The 21621-nt window shown below is 40.0% G+C and overlaps 1 protein-coding gene across 4 annotated transcripts in view; it reads left to right on the top strand.

Annotated features, from left to right (window-relative positions):
• Positions 1-21621, top strand: part of SETD4 (SET domain containing 4) — a 162766-nt gene that overhangs the window by 12495 nt on the left and 128650 nt on the right. For all 4 annotated transcript variants that reach the window (XM_070488832.1, XM_044751110.2, XM_070488833.1 and 1 more), the window contains exon 2: positions 13670-13853. The gene's annotated coding sequence lies outside the window, so the exon portion shown is untranslated. The remainder of the gene's footprint in view (positions 1-13669; positions 13854-21621) is intronic.

The raw sequence follows: 21621 nt of genomic DNA, 5'->3' as shown, positions 1-21621 counted from the left end.
AAGGTGAGAACCTGCTGTGTGTGGTCCCTTACTGTGGCTCAGCCAATATTTCTTTCTCCCCCCTCCCCAAAGGTTATTTGTATCTCTATTTTAAAGATATAGGGCTATTCAAGTTTTCTATTTCTTCTTGAGTGAACTTCATTCATATTTTTCAAAATTGTATAGTTCATCTAAGTTATTGACTCTATTGACATGAAGTTGATCATAACATGCCCTTATCAATCCTTTTAACATTGGTAGTGATTGCCACCTCTCTCATTCCTAATATTGGTAATTTGTGTCTTTCATTTTTTTCCCCCTGATCAGTCTGGCTAGAGGCTTACGAATTTTATTGATTTTTCTCAAGGATGCAGCTTTTGGTTTCACTGATTTTTTTTCTGATTATATTTCTGTTCTAATCTTTCTTTCCTTTCTTCTTCTCATTTTGGGTTTTATTTGCTCTTTTTCTAGTTTCTTACCATGGAAGCTGAGGTCATTGATTTGAGGTCTTTCTTCTTTTCTAGTGTAGACAGTAAGGGCTATTAATTTCCCTTTACTATGATGGTGACGTTCCATAAACATTGATAGGTTGTATTTTCAATTTCAATCAGTTTAAAATACTTTGTAATTTACCTTTTGATATCTTCTTTGACCAAGGGTGTTTAGAAGTATATATTTTTAGTTTCCAACTATTTGTGGATTTTCCCAGATATCTTGCTATTGATTTCTAACATAATTCCATTGTAGTCAGAGAGCATATGTTGTATGACTTGAATTTTTTAAAAAGAATTTTAAAAGCTGGGAGAGATATTAAAGCATGTTTTATGCAAAGGCAATAATCTCAAAGAGGTAAAAATTGGTGAAGGCGAGAAAGGGACTGATTCAAGAACCAAATGTGTGCGAAGGTGAGTTCTGATGAGATCAGGTGGGGCCTTGGCCTTGGAATCAGGCCCCTCTTGTAATGGGAGGGAAGGCAAAGTGTGTGCATCTAGTTGCTGGCATGTTGGCTGGCTCTTCTCGAGGGCATTATTTTCTCTTTGAAGGTTGAGCAATTTGAGGGCATTAGCAAGAGGGATCAATTAGGGAGGTCTGAGGAAAGAATAGCCATCTTGCAGAGTGGGAAAGTGAATTTATTAGGGAATTGGGTGGCGCTGACTAACAGAGCGGGGGGGCCCATTTGGGATCTGTGGCCATAAATGTCAAGAAAGTATGATCAGCCTCCTGCAATGTCCGCCCAGCATCCTCCAGCTGCTAGTGCAATGTACTAGTGAAATATTACTTAGTGAAGTTTGAGGGTTGGTGTTTTGCCAGGCTCACACAGCAGAGTGAAGGGTGTTTGCAAGGAAGGGATTATAGTGTAGGGCTATGGCCTCTAAGGATGGAAGAAAGGATACAAGGAAGGTGGAGATTTTGAATGAGGGAAAAACAGTAGAGTTGTTGGAATGGAGGTCTCTGAAGGCAGGGCACCCACGAGGGAAAGCCAGGTCCTGGGGGTGAGTGTGGCATGTTTTGAGGTCAAGATCTGAGAGGCTGTGTGTATGAACCACATGAAGGGGGTAGGAAAATCTTGCTGGTGTGAAGGAGGTCAAAGGACTGGGAAGCCAAAATACTGGACGGATCCTGCACATGACTCCTGACCTCATCAGAGATGAGGATAGGAATGGAGAGCAGAAGATCCCAGAGCCGTGTGCTGGCCTCCAGGTGTGCATCCTCTGCTGTGACTGTCCTGAAATTCTTGATTTTTTGACAAGGGTCCTCACGCTGGGCCCTGAAAATTGTGTAGCAGGTCCTTCTCACATCAATCAATGAAGGGGTGTGAGGGGTGGTTTGGGGGACATCTCACTCATAGCAGTGGCTCCCCAAATTTTCACGTTAGAATCCCCTGGGGATCTAAAAAAAAAAAAAGCACTGATGCCTGGCTCCCATCCCCAGACATTGCGATTTAATTGGTCTGGGGTGTGACCCAGGCATTGGGAGTTTTAAAAGATCTCCTAGTGATTCCAAATGCAGCAAATAGGGAGCCACTGGGTTATAGTAACGAGGAGGGTGAATTGATTAAGAATGACACAATCTTCAAAAGAGCTGGGGTTTTTGAAAGAGAGGAGAAAGAGTTTGGAAATGACAGAGGTTTTGTGTAGACAGAATAATGCCCCTCCCTCCCTCAGATTTCCACATCCTGATCCCCAGAACCTGTGAGTGATACTTTGCATGGCAGAAGGGACTTTGCAGATGTGATTAAATTGAGAATCTGAGATGAGTAGATTGCTCTGGATCATTGTGGTGTGCCCAAGGTAATCACCAGTTTCCTTATTACCGGGGAACAGGAAGATCAGAGTCGCAGAAGGGGATGTAAGACAAAAGCAGAGGAGAGAGAGAGAGATTTGAAGATGCTACACTGCCGGCTTTGCAGATGGAGGAAGGGACCAGGAGCCAAGGAATGCAGGTGGCTTCCAGAAGCTAGAAAAGGCATGGAAATGGGCCCTCCCCTAGAGCCTACAGAAGGAACACAACTCTGTTGACACCTTGACTTTAGGACTTCTGACCTCCAGAACTGTAAGATTATACGTTTTTGTTAAGCCCCCAGGTTGATGGTAATTTGTTACAGCAGCAATCAGAAACTAGCAGTTATCACGGAGGATTCCCACCTCACCTGCAGGATGGGGGGAAAACACCCTTCATTTCTGTCCAGTACAGCATATCACACAGCATTTGAATGCTGAACAAATCTTTTAGGAAAAGGACTGGTTTAGGGAAGAAAACTTTGATACATTCCAGAGGGTAGAGAAAGAACAAATTAAAGGGAAAAAGCCACTCAATACTCTCTGTCTCGTGAAAAACCTGACTTGGTTGGTAGATGTGTCTTTCCTGAAAGCAGAAGTGATGAGCAAGCTCCTGTCACTCACCCACATTCCCACCATCTAAACAGCCATGGGTACCTGTTCAGAAGAGATATGGGTTCTGGTGGTCTTTTACAGCTGTGATTCCTGTTGAACTGGCTTTGCACTCACTGTCCCTTCGTATTTCCTAAGTCATTAGGGTAACAAAGCGTTTACCAGCAACATGGTGTGTTCAGGGTTCTTCTCCTTCAAAGGACTGTCGTCATCTAGGGCACTGGATGTGCACGGCATGCATCCATCCGCATCCCTCCAGGAAATACTTGAGCACCTGTTAGGTACCAGGCCTGGTTAGGAGCGAACAGTCGTGGGGAGAAGCTCCCTGCCCCCGTGGAGCTGCTCCCAGCTCTGCTGCTTACGGGCTGTGTGGTCTTGGGCAAGGTTTACAATTGCTCCGTGCCTCAGTTTGCTCATTTGTAAGGTGGGAAGAATTATAGTGCCCAGCTCTTATGATTGCTATAAGGATTAAATGAGTTAATATTGTAAAGGTGCTTAGAGTACATGGGAACCTGATGTAAATGTCTGCTGTTATTAAATTCTCCAGCAAGGGGAGATGGACAGACATCTAAAACCAGCACATTCATTTGCTTACAGCTATTTTTGAGGTCCTCCTGGAAAACAGGAGCAGTGCTAGGCACGATCATGACTCTGGCCACATTTCTTTGCTAGAGGCAGATAACGTAGGCAGAGATGGGAGACAAGGAGAACCTGTCTCCAGCCTCACCTTAAAGGAAGCACTGTTGACTCCCGTCAGCTTCTCAGAACCTTTGGGTTGCTGAAGGCAGGCCCGGGCAGGAATGGGGCCCATTGTCTTTCTAGAAGCAAGATTCAGGTCAGGTTCCTGAGTCAAATGAAGAAGTCAACAGACAGCTTGGTAACTGCCCTCCTGCTCTTCTCCATCCTCCATTCTTCAACCCCTGTCCTGCCCATGGGTGGACAAGGAAGTGGTTTAGGATCAGAACCGTGGTGCCACGTGAGTGCCATGGAAGGTGTTGGGGAGAAGGCAGATCCCGGACGTCTCCCCTCACTTTGCTGCAGGCCCACCTTCCGCTCCTATGGCGCTCTCCTGGATGCTGAGGATGGGGTCAGCCAAGGTCCCAGGAGGGCTTGGCCAGGCAGGCAGGAGGTGGGACAAGCAAGTGTGAGATGGCTATTCTTTCTTACTATACTTTTTTTTTTTTTTTATTATGGTAAGGAACACATAACATAAAATACACCATCTTAACCATTTTTCAATGTGCACTACAGCAGTGTTAACTATGTGGGTATTATTGTGTAATAGATGTCTAGGTTTTTTTCATCTTGCAAGCCTGAAACTCTATACTCCTTGAACAACAACGCCTCATTCCCATACCCTTGCCCCTGGTAACCACATTGTACTTTGTTTCTATGAATTTGACCACTTTGGATACCTCATCTAAGTGGAATCATGCAGTAATTGTCTTTTTATGACTAGCTTATTTCACTTAGCATAATGTCCTCAATTGAGGTTCATCCATGTTGTAGTATATAACAGAATTTGCTTCTTTTTTTAAATTAAAATTTTTTTTAATTGAGTTCATAATAGTTTACATCATTGTGAAATTTCAGTTGTACATTATTTCTTGTGAGTCACCACATAAGTGCTCCCCATCACCCCCTGTGCTCGTCCCCAACCTCCTTCCCTTAGTCACCCCTGAACTGTTTTCTTTGTCCGTGTGTTTGTTTATATTCCACATATGAGTGAAATCATATGGTGTTTGTCTTTCTCAGACTGGCTTATTTCTCTTAGCATAATTCCCTCCAGGTCCATCCATGTTGTTGCAAATGGGATGATTTTGTCTTTTTTATGGCTGAGTAGTATTCCATTGTATATATATATATATATATATACCACATCCTCTTTATCCAATCATCAGTTGATAGGCACTTGGATTGTTTCCATGTCTTGGCTATTGTGAATAGTGCTGCAGGGAACATAGGGGTGCATATGCTACTTTGGATTGTTGATTTCAAGTTGTTTGAGTAGATCCCCAGTAGTGGGATAGCTTGGTCATATGGTAGTTCTATTTTTAGTTTTTTGAGGAGTCTCCATGATAGTTTCCATAGTGGCTGCACCAGTTTGCATTCCCAACAGCAGTGTATGAGGGCTCCCTTTCCTCCACACCCTCTCCCACATTTGTTATTTTTAGTCTTGGTGATTTTAGCCATTTTAATAGGCGTAAGGTGGTATCTTACTGTAGTTTTGATTTGCATTTCTCTGAGGATTAGTGATGCTGAACATCTTTTCTTGTGTGTATTGGCCATCTGTATATCTTCTTTGGAAAAATGTCTGTTCATATCCTCTGCCCATTTTTTGATCGGGCTGTTTGTTTTTTTGTTGTTCAGTTGTGTGAGTTCCTTATATATTATGGAGATTAACTTCTTATTGGATATATGATTTGCAAATATTTTCTCCCAATTGGTGGGTTGTCTTTTTGTTTTGATCCTAGTTTCTTTTGCCTTGCAGAAGCTCTTTAGCCCGATGAAGTCTCACATTTATTTTTTCTTTTGTTTCCCTTGACTGAGACATGGTATTTGAAAAGATCCTTTTAAGTTTGATGTCAAAGCATGTACTAACTATATTATCTTCCAGGACTTTTATGGTTTCAGGACTTATCTTCAAGTCTTTGATCCATTTTGAGTTGATTTTTGTGCATGGTGTGAGATAATGGTCTACTTTCATTCTTTTGCGTGTGGCTGTTCAGTTTTCCCAACACCATTTATTGAAGAGACAACCTTTTCTCCATTGTATATTCTTGGCACTTTTGTCAAAGAGTAGCTGTCTGTCGATGTGCAGTTTTATTTCTGGGCTTTCAGTTCTGTTCCATTGACCTGTGTGCCTGTTATTGTACCAGTACCATGCTGTTTTGATCACTATGACTTTGTAGTACGTTTTGAAGTCAGGGATTGTGGTGCCTCCAGCTTTGTTCTTTTTTCTCAGTATTGCTTTAGCATTTTGGGGCCTTTGGTTGCCCCATGTGAATTTTAGGATTGTTTGTTCTATTTCCGTGAAGAATGTCATTAGGATTCTGATTGGGATTGCATTGAATCTGTAGATTGCTTTGGGTAGTATGGCCATTGTAACTGTGTTTATTCTTCCAATCCATGTGCATGGAATGTCTTTCCATGTCTTTATGTCATCCTCTATTTCTTTCAACAATGTCTTACAGTTTTCATTGTATAAGTCCTTCACCTCCTTAGTTAAATTTATTCCTAGGTACTTTATTTATTTTTGTTGCGATTGTAAATGGAAGTATATTCTTGAGTTCTCTTTCTGTAAGTTTGTTATTAGAGTACAGAAATGCAACTGATTTTTGTCAGTTGATTTTGTACCCTGCAACTTTACAGTAGTTGTTAATTATTTCTAATATTTCTCTATATAAGATCATGTTGTCGGCAAACAGCAAGAGTTTCACTTCTTAATTCCCTATTTGGATTCCTTTTATGCCTTCCTTTTGCCTAATTGCTCTGGCCAAAACCTCCAGTACTATGTTGAATATGGGTGGTGATAGTGGGCATCCTTGTCTTGTTCCCGTTCTCAGAGGGATGGCGTTCAGTTTTTCCCCATTGAGTATGATATTGGCTGTGGGTTTGTCATATATGGCCTTTATTATGTTGAGATAATTTCCTTCTATTCCCATTTTGTTAAGAGTTTCTTTTTTTATCATAAATCGCTGTTGGATCTTGCCAAATGTTTTCTCTGCATCTATTGAGATGATCATGTGGTTTTTAGTCCTCATTTTGTTAAGGTGGTTTATCACGTTGATTTGCAGATGTTGAACCCTCCCTAAGTCCCTGGTATAAATCTCACTTGGTCATGATGTATGACCTTTTCAATGAAATACTGTATTCGGTTTGCCAATATTTTGTTGATGATTTTTGCATCTATGTTCATCAGTGATATTGGCCTGTAGTTTTCCTTTTTTCTGTTGTCCTTCTCAGGCTCTAGTATCAGAGTGATGTTGGCCTCATAGTATGTGTTAGGAAGCGTACCATCTTTCAAAATTTTTTGGAATAGCTTGATAAGGATAGGTATTAAATCCTCTGTGAAAGTTTTGTAAAATTCTCCAGGGAAGCCGTCTGGTCCTGGGCTTTTATTTTAGGGGATGCTTTTGATCACTGTTTCAATCTCTTTACTTGTGATTGTTCTATTCAGATTCTCTATTTCTTCTTGCTTCATCTTTGGGAGGTTGTAATAGTCTCAGAATTTATCCGTTTCTTCTAGACTGTCCATTTTGTTGGCATATAGTTTTTTGTAGTATTCTCTTGTAATCCCTTCTATTTCTGTAGTATCTCTTGTTATTTCTCCTCTTTCATTTCTAATTTTATTTACCTGAACTTTCTCTTTTTTTCTTTGTAAGTCTGGCTAGAGGGTTGTCAATTTTGTTCATCTTCTCAAAGAACCATCTTTTTGTTTCATTGATCCTTTATACTGCCTTTTTTTGTTTCAATTGCATTTATTTCTGCTCTGATTTTTATTATTTCTCTCCTTCTTCTGACTTTGGACTTTGTTCTTCTTTATCTAATTCGGTTAGGTGTGGTTTGAGATTGCTTATTTGGGATTTTTCTTGTTTGTTAAGGTGAGCTTTTATTGCAATGATTTTCCCTCTTAATACAGCTTTTGCTGCATCCCTTATGAATTGGTATGGTATATTTTCATTTCTCTGCAGATATTTTTTGGTTTCTCCTTCAATTTATTCAATGATCCATTTGTTTCCTTCAGATGTATTCTCAGAAGTGGGATTTCAATTTTTAAATTTTAGTGATACCCTCATACTGTTTTCCATAGTGGCAGCACCAATTTACATTCCTACCAACAGTGCACAAGGGTTCCCTTTCCTCCACATGCTTGCCAACTCTTGTTATCTCTTGTCTTTTTGATGACAGCCATTCTAACAGAAGTGAGGTGATATCTCATGGTTTTGATTTGCATTTCCCTGATGATTAGTGACGTCAAGCACCTTTTCGTGTACCTGTTGGTTATTTGTATATCTTCTTTGGAAAAATGTCTATTCAGGTCCTTTTCCCATTTTTAATTGGATTATTTGATTTTTTTGTTCTTGAGTTGTATGAGTTCTTAATATATTTTGGCTAGTAACCCCATGTCAGATATATGGTTTGCAAATTTTTTTTTCCCATTCTATTGGTTGTCTTTTCATTTTATTGATGGTTTCCTTGCTGTGCAGAAACTTTTTGGTTTGATGTAGTCCCACTTGTTTTTTTTAATTCCTTTTACTTTAGGTATCATATCCAAAATATCATTGCCAAGACCCATGTCAAAGAGCTTTTTTCCTATGTTTTATTCTAGGGTTTTTTTTTTTTCAAAGATTTTTAATTTTTTTCCTTTTTTCTCCCCAAAGGCCCCCAGTACATAGTTGTATATTCTTCGTTGTGGGTCCTTCTAGTTGTGGCATGTGGGACGCTGCCTCAGCATGGCCTGACAAGTGGTGCCGTGTCCTCACCCAGGATTCAAACTGGCGAAACCCTGGGCTGCCGCAGCAGAGAACACGAACTTAACCACTCAGCCATGGGGCTGGCCCCTATTCTAGGAGTTTTATGGTTTCAGGTCTTATATTTAAGTCTTTAATCCATTTTGAGTTAATTTTTGAGAGTGGTGTAAAATAGGAATCTTTTGGTTTTTTTTACATGTGAATATCCAATTTTTGCAGCACCATTTATTGAACAGACTGTCTTTTTTCTGTTGAATATTCTTGGCTCTCTTGTCGTCTATTGGTTGACCATATATACATGAGTGCGAGGGCTATTCTTGAGGCCACATGGTGGCTATCCCTATGGTACCCTAGAATTGGTTTCTCGCCTCAATGTTCAGGGAGACTCAGGGAAAAGGGTGCTAGTTATTGTAAACGCCACAGACTTGGAGCAAGACATTCTCCCTGAAAATGTGGTATGGACATTTGTTTAAGTGTGCTGTCTGAAAAGCTGGGTTCCATGCCTGAAAGGGGCGTTGGCCACACGCATGGTCAGTAGAGAAGTGTTTCTGGAAGGCTGGGGATCTTTAATACCCATCAGGCTGGTGAAGCACCTGAGCTAGGAAATGTGGATCTAAGGGCCCTCAGCTTTGTCCTTGAGACCCACATCACTGCTTGTTCTAGAGCAGTTTTGCCAAAGCTGGGGAAAAACAGCCATTCTTGTACATTTCTGGTGAGAATGTAATGTAGTATTGCCTCCTTGGAGAGGAATTAGGCCCTATCTGTTGAAGTTAAAAGTATGTACCTCTTCCTGGAAGAGAAACTGTTGGAGGAATTCATCTTACAGATACCTTCCCCTGGGTGTGAAATGACAGTGGGACAAGGATGTTCTTTAAAATCAGCTCCCAGCCAAGTTGCTAGAAAGGTCACAAATTATCCAGCAAGATGATAATGGTTGTAAATTTTTTAAAGTGATAAATTATAACTTTTTTACCATCATTAAAAAGGTACAAGTATTTAAATTATATCTGAACACTGTGTGTCTTTCTCTGTAAACTTCAGTAATCATTTTGGGCCCAAGTTTATGCGTATGTGGTATTTGGTGGTGGACACTGCCCTCTGGTGGTCTAGTGGCTACACTTCACGGCATCTGGATCCCTTTCCTGTGGCTGTCATACTAAGTACTACAAACTAGGGGACTTAAAACATTAGAAATTTATTCTCACAGTTCTGGCGGCTGGAAGTCTGATATCCAGGTGTCGACAGGCCCACGCTCCCTCTCAAGGCTCTGTCAAAGAATCCTTCCTTGCTCTCCCAGCCTCGGGGGGTCGCTGGCCATCCTTGGCGTTCGTTGGCTTGTGGCTGCATCACTTCAGTCTCTGCCACCTTCTCTCCTGTGTGTCTGTGTGTCCTCTCTTCTTCTTACAAGGACACTATTCATTGGATTTAGGGCCCTCCCTCGTCCAGTATGACCTCATCTTAACTAATTACATTGTAAAGATCGTATTTCCGTTTCAGGCCACGTTCTGCAGTTGTGCGCGGACATGAATTTTGCGTGGACATGAATCAGCCTCCTACAGGATCTTTCTTTAACTTTTCTGTTGATTCGTTTCAATTAGTCTAATAAGTGACTTAATGCTGATTTGTTTATCACCAATAAGGATTCTTGCCTGCGTGTATAACATTTAGTTTTCTTTTGATGTAATTTTGCCTTCATATTCATTCTTTTTCTATCATCATGAGAAATTATATATATCTTTACTGTTGTTTTTTGTTATCTGGCATTAGGTGTCTCTAAAGAAAACTTAATTGGATTGTTAACTTTCTCTTCCCTCCGTCCCTTTCTCCCTTCCTAGATCTTTAAATAAATGGGAGCTAATCTTGATTGAGTTCTTGCTCAGAGCCAGGTGCGGTTGTCAGCCCCTCACACTGCACCTCATTCCATTGTATCCCCAGGCTCCGTATATTGTGGAGCAAAGCTTGGGGGACCCCTTTTGAAAGCAGACTTTAAAGCATCAGGAATCAGGAGCCACACTGACTTTCTTTCACGGCTGTCTCCTGCTTTCTGCTCCTTTCTGTTTCACCTGGTCATGAGTACACCTAATTATCAGGGGTCTGCAGAAGAGAAGATTCTTTAGCAGTCATTTTTGGGAGACATTATGTTCCTTGGGAAAGAATTGTGTCGCTTTCAAGAGATATATGTATCGTCTGCTATTTAGCAACTCTTGTTCTTTGACCTTTCCCTTTTTAAAAAGCTTTGAGATTTAATGCAAGTACTGAACGATGCACCCATTTAAAGCGTACACTTCAGTGGTTCTTAGTATATTTACAGAATTGTGCAACCGTCACAATAAATTTAGAATATTTTCATCATCTCAAAAAGAAACACCATACCAGTTAGTAGTTACCCCCATGCCCCCTGCCCTAGGCAACCACTAAGCTATTTTCCATCTATAGACTTGCCTATTCTGGACATTTCATATGAATGGAATCATAATATATGTGGTCTTTTGTCACTGACTAGTTTTGCTTAACATGTTTCAAGGTTCATGTTGTAGTATCTTATTGGCTTTTGAAGTTCACATTTAGCAAATCTATTCTTGATAGAATTTTAGAATGAATATAAAATTATTAATATATATAATTATTATATATTTTAATATATAATTATGCACAACATATAATTATTCATTTATAAGATATATAATTTTAACAATTTATAATTTAGTTCATAGAAGGATTTCTTTCCAAAAGTATTAATTGAACATAATAAAGTTGATACAGTAAAGGCATTATAGACTTTATGGCTTTAGAAAGTAATTTTTCAAAATAATACCTAAATATTTTGTCAATTTTTCAGAATTTAAGTAAAACATTTTAATATTCTATTTTGCTCATCTATGCTTAGTTTAAAAAATTAATTTATTTTAAAGTCTTCTTGAAGTGACTGATGCAAAATATATTTTTTGAAATACCAAATTTCTGAAGCTATAAAAGTCTTGAATCCCTTAAGTACTTTATATCTAAATAGAATTTTATAGGTATAGTTCCCAATCACTAAGTTTTTTTTTCCAGGAAGGTTGGCCCCAAGCTAACATCTGTGCCCGTCTTCTTCTATTTTACATGTGGGACACCTGCCACAGCATGGCTTGATAAATGGTGTTAGGTCTGCACCCGGCTTCTGAACCAGCAAACCCCGGGTTGCCAAAGCAGAGTGCATGAACTTGACTGCTATGCCACTGAGCTGGCCCCTCCCCATCACTAATTTTAATTAAAACTTAAAAATTAAAGTAATGTATTAGTAACATACGGTTGTATAACAAATTACTACAAAACTTAGTGGTTGAAACAGGAAACATTTATTTTCCCCCTGTTTCTGCAGATCAGGAACTTGGGAGTGGCTTAGCTGGGTAGTTCTGGCTCAGGATCTCTCATGAGGTTGCAGTCAAGATGTCAGCTGGGGCTGCACTCATCTGAAGGCTTGACTGGGGCTGGAGGATCCCTTCCAACATTGTTGACACATATGTCTCTTGGTTGGAGACCTCAGTTCTTAGCCATGTGACCTCTCCATGAGCTGCTTGGGTGGACTCAAGATGTGGCAGCTGGCTTCCTCCAGAGCAAGTGATCCAGGAGATAGTGAAGAAGACTAAAGCCAAAGTGTCTTTTATGATCTAGTTCCATAAGTTACATACCATTACTTTGCCACGTCTATTGGTCACTCAAGCCAGCTCTGATACAATGTGGCAGGAGGCTGCACCAGGGTATGAATAATAGGAGGCAGGGATCACGTGACAAGTCTTAGCCAGCTTGTACGAGCTGGGAAGTCATCTGACTCTCCAGACTGACAATTAGTCCAAAAATATTTTAAAGTTGTTTATTGCGCAGTAAAGATTAGGTCAACTCTGTTGTTTTTTTTTTTAAAGATTGGCATCTGCATTAACATCTGTTGCCAATCTTTTCTTTTTTTTCTTCTCCCCAAAGCCCCCCCCCCCCCCCAGTACCTAGTTGTATATTCTAGTTGTGAGTACCTCTGGTTTCACTATATGGGACACCGCATCAGCATGGCCTGATGAGCGGTGCATGTCCACACCCAAGAACTGAACTGGTGAAACCCTGGGCCGCCGAAGTCGAGAGTGTGAACTTAAACACTTGGCCATGGGGCCGGCCCCTATTTTTTTCTTTTAACTGGCATTTGAACACTTGAACTTAAAGAATATTGCATGGACCGTGTGAAAATGTATTTTATATATGTGTGTATACATATATAAAAATGAATATTTAAAAATTTTGTGTATTTAAAGCAAAAATTCGACTTTTGAAAGAGAGTTTAGAAATTGTGTACTGGCAATCACTAGTCAGTCTTATAAACTGAATCGTGAAGAAGAATTATACACTCAGTAGAGTAATATCTGCACATGCTTGAGGAAAGGCTTCATCATTATTTTGAAATACAACTATGCTGTTCGACATGGTAGCCATCAAGCACATGTGGTTATCAAACACTTGCAGTATAACTGGTCTAAACTGGAATGTGCCATACATGTTAAAATTTCAAGCACTTGGTACAAAAAGTTATAAATTATCTCATTTATTTTTTCATACTCATTACCTGTTGCATTGATGATATTTCGGTTGTGTTGGGTTAAATAAAATATGTTAAAACTAATTTCACTAGTTTTTTTCACTTTCGTGTAACTACCACAAAATTTAAAGTTACATGTGCTTGCATTTGTGGCTTACATTCTACTTCTTTTGGAGAGTGCTGATTTGAAATGGAAAAGTTTGGTTGGATTTAAAATCCCTTTGCAATATCACAAGAAAACGTTAATCTGTGAATAAAAGCCAAAGCTACTAGATTTAAAGAATAGGTTGGTTCCTTTGAATCATGAGATAAAGAGATTGGATTATCTGAAATCTGCTTAATGGCAAGAACAGACAAGTTTTGGAAAATGGGGAAAAAGTCTCCTGTTTGTTACTGCCTATATGTGAAAATGAAGTTTCTGATCAATGGTTACTCTAAAAACATTTGAAGAGATCATCTTTTAAAAAACACTATGTTTATAAGAATATTTATAACATGGGAAAATGCTCAAATTTTGACATTAAATTTAAAACGTTATATGCAGTATTATGCTATTTGAAAAGAGAATTATATATGTAATTTAATTTCCGAAAGGAAATAGACCCAAAGATTAGTAAACATTATCCCTGGGTGATTAAAAAAAAAGTCATTTTGATGAGGTATTGCATATACAGTTGGATTTCTATTGGTGAATTTGCCTCCTCAATAAAATTTGTTTGTAACTCCCAAATCAATACTCATAATGCTTTCCCACTCATTTGCAGATATACACAGTGTGGCAAAAATTTGAGTCACCTGAAGATGCGCAGGTTCCCAGCTGAGGTAACAAAAGAAAAGTGACAGTCTCTGTAATACCTGTCCTACTCAAACTATTCCAAAAAATTGAAGAAGACAGATTGCTTCCTAACTCATTCTGTGAGGTCAACCTAACCCTGACTCCAAAACCAGGTAAGGACAACACAACACAAAGAAGGAAAATTACAGATCAATATTGCTAATGAACATAGGTACAAAAATCCTCAATAAAATATTGGCAAACCAGATACAACAATACATTAAAAGAATCATACACCATGATCAATTGGGATTTCTACCAGGGATGCAGGGATGGTTCAACACCCAGAAATAAATGTAATAAATGACATTGACAAAATGAAGTATAAAAATCACATGATCATCTCAATAGATGCAGAGAACGTGTTTGACAAGATCCAACATCCATTTATGATAAAAACTTTCAATAAAATGGGTATAAAAGGAAAGTTCCTCAACATAATAAAGACCATATATGACAAACCCACAGCCAACATCATACTCAATGGTGAAAAACTGAAAGCCATCCCTCTGAGAACAGGAACAAGACAAGGGCCTACTTTGCCATTCCTATTCAATATAGTACTGGAGGTTTTGGCCAGAGCAATAAGGCAAGAAAAAGAAATAAAAGGTATCCAAATTTGAAAGCTATCCAAACTCTTGCTGTTTGCAGATGACATGATTATATATATAGAAAACCTAAAGAACCCATCAGAAAACTATTTTTTATACACACACACACACACACACACACACACAATGGAATGCTACTCAGCCATAAAAAAGGGCAAAATTGTCCCATTTGCATCAACATGGATGGATCTTGAGGGTATTATGCTAAACAAAAGAAGCCAGACAGAAAAAGACAAACACTACGTGATTCCACTCATATGTGGAAGATAAACCAACACATGGACAGAGAACAACACGTGGAAAGAGAACAGATTAGTGGTTCCCAGAGGGGAAGGGGGTTGAGGGGTGGGTGAAACAGTTGAAGGGCACATATATATGATGAGGGATAAAAATTAGACTGTATTGGGGGTGAGCACAATGCAGTCTATACAGAAACTGAGAAATAATAATGTACACCTGAAATTTCACAATGTTGTAAACCATTATGACCTGAATGAAATAATTTTAAAAAGTAGAGGCCTGCCCCCTGGCCAAGTGGTTAAAGTTCCATGTGTTCTGCTTTGGTGGCATGGGGTTTATGGGTTCAGGTCCTGGCATAGACCTACTCCACTCATCGGCCATGCTGTGGCAGCATCCCACATACAAAGCAGAGGAAGATTGGCACAGATGTTAGCTCAGGGCAAATCTTTCTCAAGCAAAAAAAAAAAAAAAAAAAAGTAAGAGGAAGACTGGGCAACAGATGTTAGCTCACGGTGAATCTTCCTCACCAAATAAAACAAAAAAAATAAATTGGGCTAAAAAAGAGAAATTATAGAGGTTGTACTGTGTGAATACATATAAATGTATAAATTTATTTATAGATCATTAAAGAAAGTGACACTGTGCCTTATTTCTTCTCTCATACTATAAACAAGTGTCCTTTTCATGGTTTATTTAGCGCCATGTGTTCTGCATTTTTATGCTTTTTGTTGGTGGTTTTGCTGTTTGAAATGGCTTGAGCATTGTGTTGAAGTGCTGTCTGGTGTCCCTAAGTGCAAGAAGGCTGTGATGTGCCTTATGGAGAAAACAGATGTGTTAGATAAGCTTCCTTCAGGCCTGAGTTTGTAGGGGGAGAAAAACAATTTCCCCTTGTCAGCACAAATAATCCGTAACCAATCTATAAATGAAAATTGGGTTGAGTTTATTCTGAGCCAAAATGTGAGGAGTAGCTTAGCCTGGGGCCTTCCTTCTCCAAGGAAGGAAGGACACCAAAGAAGTAGGTGTTCAGAGTGGTTAGATGCCCTCAAAGAGCATGTTTCACATATGATTGAAATGTTCCTTTTACAATAGTCCTGAGACTGCTCTGTCAGCACGGCGATTGATGGACACAGCAGTTAGTAGGTCTGCTGTCTCGGTGCACACAGCAGGGTGGCAGGTCTGTGTCTTGAGCTGGGAGGTCACAGGTGAGTGGAGCAGTCAGTTCCTAGCCCAGGGAGAGATGCTTATCCTTAAGGAGTTGCCAGTGGGGGAAGTTGCACCTTTATCTTAAGGCCATTCGTTCTTGTCTGTGGGACACAGCAAATACTTAAAGCAGATGTACAATGCATGCTCAACGGCCATGTCAGGCCCTTTGGAAAAACAAAGTGAGGCCGAATTAGGTTTACACCAACTGGCTTCCTCATATTGTCCGATATATCCTATTGCTGGCCATTTCTATTTGTCACCCTCCAAGCTTCTGAGTTCTTAGCTGAGACGCCTGTAATAAAAGACAGATGAACAAGAGAAAAACAAGCAGGCTTATTGGCATGTCTACATTGTGTGCACATGGGAGATACTCAGGGAAAAATGAGTAACTGCTGAGGTGGCTTAGCATTTAGGATTAAATCCCATTTTAATAGGGAAAGGGGAGGGAGGCTATAGGCCTCTTAAGGGAGAGGAAAGGATTTTCAGGAAAGACGAAGGGACCCTTAGAAGAACAGATGGGAGATATGATAGTTTCTCTGGGAGTGGTACCGACTTCTCGTTTCCTCTCCTGTGATGAGTCCATCGTCCCTGCTGATGACACGCCTGGGGAGGAGATGTATGACAGCTGAGTTCCTTTAGGAGGACCTGTCTTCAGGCAGATAAGGGAGTTCAGAGGAAGCCCTCCTGCATTTCTTGTTTTCCCAGTGCCGACAGCCCTAAATAATCAATGTACCAAAACGGTATATTTTGGTGTAGCGTGTCCTGCACTCCTACATGCATATTTTGGGGTGGCATATTCTGTTACCCTTTGAGTTTTAGTGCTGCTGGCTGTGAGCTCGATGTTAATGAATCAATGACATGGCACATCAGAAAAAGGGAGAGGAAATTCATGATCTGTACGTGAGGCTTCCCTGAAAAGCGCTAAAGTAACAGCTAGGGTGTGTGATGAAGCTGAGAAAAGATGGAAAGGTGGCTAAATTTGTGGATTCACAACATGTCCACTGATTAAAAAAAAGGTGTAGTCGAGAGCATCGTTGTGAGGCTGAAAGCCAAAGAAATTTATAGTCGTGTTATCCAGGATCAGAAAAATTGTGACAGTCTCTTTGGCCAGGACTGGCTGGCTCTCATGCCTCAAAAGGCGATACTGTGTGAAAAATGTGGTAGATAGTTTCTCCAGATCTGGAAACTGCGGAAGAGTTTAAAAGAGCTGCTGAGTGTTGTCAGGGAAAGGGTTATGAGGAAGAGCAGGTTTTTGATGTTAATGGAACCGGTTTGTTTTGCAAGGATGTTGGCAAATGGCATTTCAGGTGACAATGTTCTGACCAGAAGCTGGCAGAAACCTACCCCAAGAAGCAATAATTCACCATTCACGAATTCAATGTTTGCAGTGACTTTATAGATCATAACGACCGCGAATCATGAGAATCAACTCTATTGCAAGCATACAGCCTGATATTAAAAATAAAAAACGAATGGAAAATCAAGTTTCTCCCTTAAAAAATTGAAAAGACTTTAGAAATTTTACACAAATTTAATATTTAATATCTTCCCTAGTACTTTATATTTTATTCTTTTAATTGTATAATATAAAGAAAATACAGCAAGCTTTTTTTGTCAAAGCTCAATGTAATTGGCCTCGGTGCCTGCAGTCCACTTCAGGGTGCTATGTAAGCACTAGCGTATGTGTGTGTGCTATCAGGTGAGGAAAACTGGGAAGTAGTGCATTGCAGACTTATCTATGAGTCATTTGTGGGAGACTCAGCCTAAGCACCTCTCGAGTGGAGTGGGTAAACACCTATCTGATGGGATGCTATGCAGCCATTAGAAAGAAGGAGGCAGCTGTAAACGTAGGGAAGGGAAGAGGCTTCAAAATATAATAAATGAGAAAGACAAAGTACCATATAGTGTGGATATTAGGTTTCTCTTGCTGCTGCAGCAAATTGTCACAAACTTAGTGGCTTAATACAACACAAATTTCCTATCTTACGGTTCTGTGGGTAGGAAGTCGGACACAGGTCTTACTGGGCTAAATTCAAGGTGTCAGCCAGGCTGCGTTTCTTTCTGGAGGTTTTAGGAGGGAATTCTTTTTTTTTCCTTTCCAGCTTCTAGGGGCTTCCTGCATTCCTTGGCCTCTTACATCTTCAAAGCCCAGGACGTTGCATCTCTGACCACTCTTTCATAGTCACATCTCCTTCTGACTGACTACAGCCTGGGAAGGCTCTCAGTTTTGAGGATTAGTACAACAGCATTGGGCCCACCTGGATAATCCAGGATAATCTCCCCATCTCAGAATCCTTAACCTGAATGACATCTGCAAAATCCCTCTTGTCATGTTAGGTCACGTGGCCACAGGTTTCCGGGATTGGGACGGGGACCTCTTGGGGAGGAGGCGTTACTCTGCCTGCCACAGTGTGCTGCCATTTTGTATAAGAAATATTTATTTAAACAGATATTTCTGGAAGGGCGCATAAGAAGGTGGTAACAGCTTGCTTCTGGGGAGGGTAGCCAGGGGATAGAGAGGCTGCCTTTTCACTATATCTATCCTTTGTTCATTTTGATTTTTATTGTGTGCACGTATTTATTTAAAATAAGTGAAGAAAACATTTAAAGCTTTTAAGCTGCATGGTGGTTCATCGGTGTTGTATTTTTTAAATCTCCTTCTGTATCTTAAATACTGCATAATTACAAAGAAATTCAACTGCTTCTGACCACCGATCAGAACGGTCACTAGGTGGCGCCCTTTCTCTCTTTCTGGTATGTCCTGGTCACGTGGCTCTCACCTTGCCTGTGTTCATTCATCTTGAATCCGGCAAGGATGAGTGATCATAGGCGTCAGCACTCCGACCAGTTGCGTTCAGTTTCACTGATTTCTTTACAATCCCATTGCGTTTGAAGCCTGTTTCCTTCTCTGTAAAAATAGGGGTTATAGTAGTACCAGCTCACGGAGGTATTATGAGGCCTAAAGAAGAACCTGTGTGAGCATCTCTAAAAAGGCACATCTAGTAAGCGCTGGATAAATGTTGTTAACATCCAGCTCCCTGGTTTGTGAGTTCCCCCACTAACTCTCCTAAGTGTGCCCCAGCTTGGATCCTCAAATATTTGTTTCAGGTAAGAAAGACCTGCTGTTGTGCTGTTAGTACTGTTAAGTTCATTCTGACTCCTAGCCCCCTTTGAAAGTGGGTCCAGCTCCTCTCTCCTAGTCTGTCTTAGTCTGGAAGCTCTGCTGAAATCTGTGCACCATGGGGGACCCTGCTGGGATTTGAAATACCGGTGGCATAGCTTTCAGCATCACAGCAGTGTGCAGCCACCAGAGCGTGACACCAGACACATGGATGGTGTGGTTCCCTGACGGGAAATGAACCCGGGCCACGGCGGTGAGACTGGGAATCTTAACTCTAGACCACCAGGGCTGGCTAAAGAGCGAACTGTAACTTGTGTAAGTAGCTTTATGGACAATACTTTTTTTTTTGCTAGTAAAAATCTGATTTATTAGATTTTTTTTATTGCAGTGACATTGGTTTATAAATATATAAATTTCAGGTGTACATCATTATGTTTCGATTTCTGTGTAGATTATATCATGTTCACCACCCAAAGACAAATAACAATCTGTCACCACACTCATGTGCTTAATCACCCCTTTCACCCTCCTGCCTCCCCCCTTCCCCTCTGGTAACCACCAATCCAATCTCTGTCTCTATGTATTTGTTTGTTGTTGTTTTTACCTTCTGTTTATTAGTGAGATCATATGGTATCTGACTTTCTCTCTCTGACTCACTTTGTTTAGCGTAATACTCTCAAGGTCCATCCGTGTTGTTGCAAATGGAAGATTTCATCTTTTTTACGGCTGAGTAGTATTCCATTGTGTATATATACCACATCTTCTTTATCCATTCCTCCCTTGATGGGCACCTAGGTTGCTTCCAAGTCTTGGCTATTGTGAATAATGCTGCAGTGAACATAGGGTGCATATATCTTTACATATTCATGTTTTCTTGTTCTTTGGATAGATACCAGCAGTGGAATAGCTGGATCATATGGTATTTGTATTCTTCATTTTTTGAGGAATCTCCATACTGTTTATACTCCCACCAGCAGTGGATGAGGGTTTATGGACAAAACTTAGTTCCAGGTCTACACTCTGATTTCTCCTAATAGGGCCAACTCCACAAAACCAAGTTGCATAGCAAATAAAGTTAAGGCGCACCTGGAGTTCATGGCTCTTGTGGACAGATCTTGAAGTGAATGCCTTAAGGGTTATGATATAGCTAGCAGGGATTTGTAAACTCACTTCTGATGAAACCCAAGCTAGCACCACATTTAAAGGGTGTTTTCTCAAATGTAGCTCCCTATTTTTCAATCAGAAAATAGAGTCTTCAAAAAGCCTAAAAAGCTTGGGCATCGGGACCTGAAATTGAAGACAACAGCAGGGTAAAGCACATGGTTGGTGCTTAAAAAAATGCTACCTGCTCCTGTTCTGTGGGACATTTGTCAGTTTGGGGCCTTGGTTCTCATTGAAACTTCTTCAAGGACATCCTGTCACCTGTTTGATCATCGAACTTACTTGGCACAGATTCCTGCTAAAGATATAATTTCCTTCCTGGGAAAGGTTTTTTATTTTTTAATTGGTTAGGGAGATAGGCCCTGAGCTAATGTGTGTTGCCGGTCTTCATCTATTTTATGTGGGATGCTGCCACAGCATGGCTTGACGAGCATTGTGTAGGTCCATGCCCGGGATCTGAACTGGCAAACCCTAGGCCACCATGGAGTGCATGAACTTAATCACTCGGCCATGGGGCCAGCCCCACTTTTATTTTTTATATCTACTTAGTTTACTTGTTCCTAATAATTATTTAGATTGCCTATAAAGCTTCATGAGGCATTAGGCAAAATCAGCTATTATTCTAAGTTATTTTCTTTCCTGACAAATTTTGTAATGAAATAGCATGTCTGTATCATATCCAATGCTGATCACTCCCAAAACATGTTTATTTTAATCAAACCAAAAAACTTAAATAAGCTTTTACTTGCTAAAGATCGTTTTATTTCACTTTAACTTGAAAGACAATTGGGTTAGTTTCTATTACATTTACATAAGTATTTAAGCCAATTAAATAGAGCTCTTTCAGAAATTATACCATCTGGAGGTACAAATATCACATATATATAACATCTATAGACACACATACACAGAGATTCCACAAGTATTGTTTAAAAATCACTGCCATGAATCAGGCACAGTCATGCAAAGCTCACTAGTTGTAAAAGAATAATTGAATGCAAATTTTGTTTTAAGCTTTTTCTATTAATATTTGTGGAGAAGACACTCAAGATGCTAGATTTTGGGCAAAGGCACACTCTAGGCAGTTTTTCTTTCCTTTTTCTTCTTTTTTTCTTCAGCCTTAGGAAGTGGTGGTGGCCTAGATAACAGTTCCCAGAGAGGTTACAGGCTTTTGGAGATATAGGAAGCGGGTAGATGTGAACGGGGTCCAGAGCTGCGTTTCAAGTTTTGTGATGAAATGGGGTTGTAACTTAAATGACCTTATACGTTGATCTACCTGTCCAACTACTTCATCCCTAATTTGCTCTTTCCCTCTAGGTGCTTAGTTTTATTTTAACTTTGGGAAGAAGGCCTGGAAAGAAAATTCTCATCAGGCTCGGAATATCAGCTTCCAGTTTGGCTGAATTTCTGATTATAATTTGCTAAATCCTTTGAAATATCTTGTCAGGTTTCAACCAGGACAAACAATAATTATACCTGGCAGTATTGAATAACTTCAGTAATCTTTCACCTAGCAGTTACCTAGAAAATCTCTCAGAGATTGAG

Source organism: Equus asinus, chromosome 18 (assembly GCF_041296235.1).
Source record: "Equus asinus isolate D_3611 breed Donkey chromosome 18, EquAss-T2T_v2, whole genome shotgun sequence".
Lineage (NCBI taxonomy): Eukaryota > Metazoa > Chordata > Mammalia > Perissodactyla > Equidae > Equus > Equus asinus.
Note: the sequence above shows the minus strand (reverse complement) of the source record. Positions and strands in the feature narration are given on the sequence as shown.